Source organism: Corvus moneduloides, chromosome 2 (assembly GCF_009650955.1).
Source record: "Corvus moneduloides isolate bCorMon1 chromosome 2, bCorMon1.pri, whole genome shotgun sequence".
Lineage (NCBI taxonomy): Eukaryota > Metazoa > Chordata > Aves > Passeriformes > Corvidae > Corvus > Corvus moneduloides.
The window spans coordinates 101,086,685-101,092,739 of NC_045477.1; the positions used below are offsets into that span (position 1 = coordinate 101,086,685).

General features: G+C 34.1%; 1 long non-coding RNA gene across 1 annotated transcript; it reads left to right on the plus strand.

The window, feature by feature from the left end:
* Positions 1-498: 498 nt before the first annotated feature.
* On the plus strand, positions 499-4,738 carry LOC116436715. The gene is made up of 3 exons (XR_004237052.1): positions 499-631; positions 2,234-2,329; positions 4,178-4,738. It is a non-coding gene; the product is annotated as an uncharacterized LOC116436715 (long non-coding RNA).
* The last annotated feature ends 1,317 nt before the right edge of the window (positions 4,739-6,055 follow it).

Sequence of the window (6,055 nt, forward strand, 5' to 3'; positions counted from 1 at the left end):
TTGTCTTCTGAAACCATATGAATATTAACAGAAGAAGAATCTTATTTAAAAATGCTGGGTTTTTTTAAAATCAGGAATAAAGGCCAGATAACTTGAGGTATGAATTAAAAAATATTTCATGAATTAAAAAATATTTTTTCTTTTTAAAAAATAAAATATACTATTTTGCTGTTGATTGGATTTAGGAGACTAGATGTTGCATCATTTTATTTCCTGTTTATAGAGTATTTAGAATGTCTGGCACATTTGGATGGATGTGGCAGGACATCCCCCCTCTCTCATGGCTGGGCATTTGAAAGTGATAACTCAGGCCAGACTAATACCCAGCAAGGAGCCAGAGAGCTCAGCAGGATGTCACCTCCAGGCCCCCGGAAGTCTGAGACCAAGCCCTCAGTACACATCTTAGTCTGGAAAGCAAATGTGGGAGGAGATGAAAGAAATATTTTTGACCAAAAGACATGGTTGTTGTGTCTATAAAAGCCCACACAATTGTCACAGAGGCAGAAGTCTCTTACACACTCCTCTGGAACGTGTGAGAAGATTTCTCCCCAAAGCTGGATGCAGTTTTGAGGCTACTTTTCCGGAAATTGAGGGAAAAGACTTCGATGTGTACCCCATCAAGAACTGGATGGTAAGAAACATGGAATCCTAAGTTATACTATTTCTTAGCTAGCTCTAATTTTAATGGTACCTTTAATTCTGTGCATATATACAAGTATCTTCTTTTGTTTTATCCCTGTGTATTAATAGTCTGTTTTGTCTTATGTCTGTTAGTTCCAGGTCTATTAATAAATAATTCATTTTATAATAGACAGAATCAGCCATTATTAAAGAACTTGTGGATGAGAGTGGATTTTGGGGGGCTGGCCACCTCATTAACGTGACTGCCTGCTGCCAGATGCCTGGGCAACAGACAGGAGCTGATTTAAATTTACGTCATCCATGTAACATCAGAGGCTCATGGTATTTTCTTTCTCAAGAGGTCATGGCAATATCATATTTTTGCCATGAGAGAAAGCAGCATCACTTTAATGCATAATAGTATGAAAGAAAATTTATATAAACGGTGGCTATGAAAATACACTTTAAAACTGAAAATAATACCTTTACAGCTTACTCATCTGAAAGACAGTTGTTGCATACTCTCAATATTCGTAATAGTGAAGAAATAATCTAGGAATAAATCACAAGGCATTTATGTTATTTTTGACAATCCCCTAATCCTGGCATGCATCTTTGCCTTCAGCCATCCTGTAATACTCATTTGGCAAAATGCCAACAACCTAATTCCTACAACCATTCATAATATTGTTATCATGCATTGATTTTTAAAGTGCTTGTTACTCAACCCTCAAAAAGTTATCACCTGAAAGAAAGAATGGTCCAGAGATCTTAAGTTAAGCCCAGGATTTTATCTGAATTCTCTGTTAAAAGTCTGTTCACATGATCTTCCTCAGATGGACTATACCCCACAAAGAGTGTCATCTTGCTTTAACAAATGAGCCAAACCTCTTAACACAATTTTTAATTTCAGACTCAGCCATAGAAGTGTAGAATTCTTAGGAAAGAGCTGGTACTTTGCTTTATGGTCCAGAAAACAGTTTAGTTGTGTCAGTTTGAATGACAGACATATCCAGAATTGGAACTACTGCAAGCAGATTTACTTACATGGTTTTTAAACCTGCAATAACTTTGGGCCTATTGCCCCAAACAGCTGAGAGAGATTAAAATGTTAACGATAACAGATAATGAAAACAATTATATTTTACTGTCTTACATTATTATATTGGGGAAAGCTACTTAGACATCCTAAATTTGAGTCTAGCCCATATAATAGCAGTCTTTTCATTCAGAATTGATATAAACCCAGCCAAACTCTATTAGGAAATAACAGACTGAAACAACAGGTCATATACTGGAAGAATAGATTTAATTCTAAGATTTAAAATAGCTGATGTGAACATGAGGCACTGATTATACATGGTTTTTTTTGTGAAAGACAATGGTCATAAAGAGGTTAGGAAGAGCGCAGGTTATGCAGAGGATATGTAACTGGTTGGGAAAAACAAGAGATTTTTGGATAAGGTGGATAAAATTATACTTAGAAAAATTCTACTGTTTTCAGTTTCAGTTTTTTTTTTTTTAAGGAGCTAATTTACATGCACTTCATAACTTTTAAACTTTGTTAGTTTTGTCTTTCTTCTTTTTTATTTCTTTGCTTTTTCTTATATAGTGCAATCCTGGAGCCAGAGATTCTGTACAGTTGTACCAATAACACTGTAATAGCACTGATTCTATATGTACTGAAAATAGATTTGGAATAAAAACAGTAAGTAATTATCATATTATGACTACATTACAAATCTTGATATGAGTAAAAGTATAATTAAAAGTTGAGAACTGGGGAAAGATATAATTTTTTTTAAAACCTTTTTTTTAACTGAATGTTGGAAACTCCAATTTTAGATTTGTATAGATGTATATAGGAAGAATTTAATATGGACTATTCGGTCCAAATTCTTGTTCTGCAGGCTTATCTGTGAAAAATCATCCTTCTTCCTCCTTAGAAATCTGCAAAAGACTTGTACTCCCCCAGATACAACCATGCACATGCATACATGCATGCACACTCACAGATCTTATTGCTGTTTTCTTAGGATGTTTGCTTTGTATACTAGAGAATATGAAATTTTTTTTGTGATAACTTTTCTGTAATTATTAAGCTATTATTACAAGATACTTCTGCTGTTCCATGAAAAATGACACCAAAAAAAAAAAATACAGATGTCCTCTTAATTTTTGTTCATCATATGTGAGGGGCATTTACTAGAACTTCACTTAGTCTACTAGTTTCTGAAATACTTACTCTGTTCGTAGTTATTATACATCTTTCTCTGTTCACTGATGGCATGAAAACACAACCTCAACTGGTCATTTGTTTTCTATTTTTTAAAACCCCTGGAAGTATCCCAAAAGAAAGAGTGTTGTGTGAACCTGGTTTCTTTGAATGGCAATGTGGCTGCTGCCTTAGGTAACATTCTTCTGGAGATGCTGCCTGCAGAGTTGCTGTCTTCACTGGAAAGATGACATCGTTTATTCTGGGTTGATTAACAGCTAGAATCCATCAGGTTTTCAGGGCTAATGTCTTTAGAAGAAGGATATAAATTCCTGGCTTTGTGCTATCAGGAAGTGACATTCAAATTTCTAATATTATCTGCACACACCCTTGTGGCTGCAGCATAAACAGCTATCCAGGTTCTTCTAGGTACTCTGTCCTTCAGGCCAGTTTCCTGAGCTGCCATGCAGACAGGACAAAGGTCCCACAGCAAAACATTTTAGTTCACTAAAAAGGTTTGATTTCATCTGGTTGTTAGCAAATCTACTATGAAAAAAGTACTGCCATTTAAACTGAAATTTTAATAGAGCAAATTAGTTTTCAGCATGTTACAAAGTACGTTTAAATAAAACATTATTTTTGAAACACATATAAGAAGCATTAGAGGAAATACTTTCTTTTTTTATTATTAAAAACTTCTATTATTAATTAATAACAATGTTAATGAGCATCTTAAAATATGTAGGGAGATTACCGTATTTCAAATGCAGTGAAGCTTGGGACACGTTATATCAGATCATTGCCAGCATCACTGATTTCTCCAAAACACAAGTGGGATACTGCTGTCTGGGAAATAATTACAGTAGTAATATTTTTCCTTTTTTCTTTTTTTTCCTTTTTCACACAAGTAATTACTGAGGAAATCAAATTTCTGTTTGAAACACACTATATATGCAACATACTTAGAAATTCAAACGTGGTTTGTTATTAGTGGAATGTAGTTCTCACTAGAGAAACCAATTTGTTCATAAAGATTAGCTCTGTAAAAAGTAAACTGTTCCCACAATCTTGTTTATGCTCAAACAGAAAATGCATTTAAGGTATAAAGCTAAGAATTCATTATTATTATCATTATTATTTAAATATTAAAAATCTAATTAAAAATAATTTTTAGTCTAGATCTAATTATTACACAAAAAAGGCAAATAGTAATACTTACAATATTTCCCTATAGAGAAGATCTCAATAGCAATAATCATACCATTAAAATTGTAACTTACATATTTATCGTTACCATTCCTTTTTCTTGAGGTTACGCTCACCTTTTCATTGCTCCCCCAGGTCTTAAAGCCAGTGGTTTCAGCAGCTGGAGTGGGAAGCAAACACACTTCTGGAGTTCTTCATCAGATAATATATCCTGTTGACGTACATATTTTCTTCCACGCTTTAGGATCAACTTGGTGTCACTTTCATGTGTTTGTTAACTGTTTTTTACTTCACTGGTCTCCATGTCTGACTTTTGTATATTTTAGATACTTTTTCTCCTTAATCTTTGCTACCATTAAACCAATTTTTTTTTCCACCTTCATTTACATTTCTTTAACTGACATTTTATGAATTACTTCTATCTGTGAGTTTTCCAGTGCCAGACCTATACCCCATGTTTTATCACTCCACCTCTCTGCTCCTCTACCCTACACACTTGTCTCAGCTTGTCGTACATATCAGGGCAGTATTTCTGTATACTACAACATTGTGTTAAGAGTTACAAATATCACTCATAGATTAATGTTTATTATGGCTGTAAAACTCTGGTATCTTTATAAAAATAAACAAGAATAAAACAAATTAGCCACAGATACTTCTTCAAGTAGAGAAATTAGCATCACACCTACACCAAGAAAACAAAACTGCAGGCATATAAAGTTCAGACAGATCAAAATGAACAAGACTCAGTCCTGAGGACTTCCAAAGGTAGTACACCACCTACGGCCTGTCATAGCAGTGACAATATTACAGCGCTACACGACAAACAGACTATGTATCACTAAATTTCAATTTAACTCCTTATAGGAAAGAAATAGAACTTTTTCAGGACTTCTTCTATATGGTGAATTTTACACTATGAGAAACTATCCTATCTAAAAATAACTTCTATGTTATGTTTCTTTTTAGGAATTCTTAAGCAAATAGGTACTCTTTCTTTTTTTACCAAAGGAAGGAAAAAGCCAATGAAAGAAATAACTCACCATTGGTGAAATCTAGAAAATCACCAGGAAAAATTGCACAGCTTTTGATTGTTCCAAAACAGAAGGCTGATAAAGTAAAGCAAAAGGACAGGATTCAGGTACCTTAATAGATGACACAGATATTAGTTACCCCATTGCTGAAAAACTATTTTCAATGTCCAAGGTATCACTTCTGAGGTATGGTAACTTTATACACCTAAACTTGTGTAAGATTTTAAAAAATGGCAAGAGATTTCTGAATTTTCTTTTTCACCAGGTTTTAAAAACTCCAACGCTATTTGTCCAGGTAGATAATGGGCAGAGTTTGCTAGCCTGTTAGATATGTTTAATAACAAGACGGTCATAAATTACTAATTTGTTTAACTTTCACAGGGAAATGACAATGGGACCTGAAAACAGCAAAGCTGTACATATAATTGACTTAGACATCAGTACCTCCCCTGGCAAGAAGCAGAGCATAAAATATTTAGGAAAAAAAGATTAGGATATGAGATACTTTGGATTGGGTTCTTAACTGAGTAACTGAATTCATATCAGAGTGCAATAGAAATTGTGTACAGATAGAGCAGGGATAAAGACATAAGCTCCATGTAACTGTGATTGATGGGAGATATCAGCCATGCTGCAGAGGATGAAGAACAAGATGGAAATAATTATCACACATACATTTACTAGAAAAGATGAAAGAAGATAGAAAATAAAGTATCTGAGTAAAAATGGACACAGCTAAAACCCAGTAAATATAGAGTGAGTTTTGACTGGCCAAAGTTGCACCTAGAACATTTTAAAATGTGCACCATTTGGCTGTATCCTGCTGATGGAATAGGGACTTTTTTCCACTGAATTTAGTGACAGATTGCACTGATGTGGAGGCAAAAATAAGTGAGAGTCCTTGGTATTTTCTTCATTATTTTTTTTCTTTGTGTAAATTCTCTACTAGTGATACTAGTCATGAAGTACCTCTTCGAAA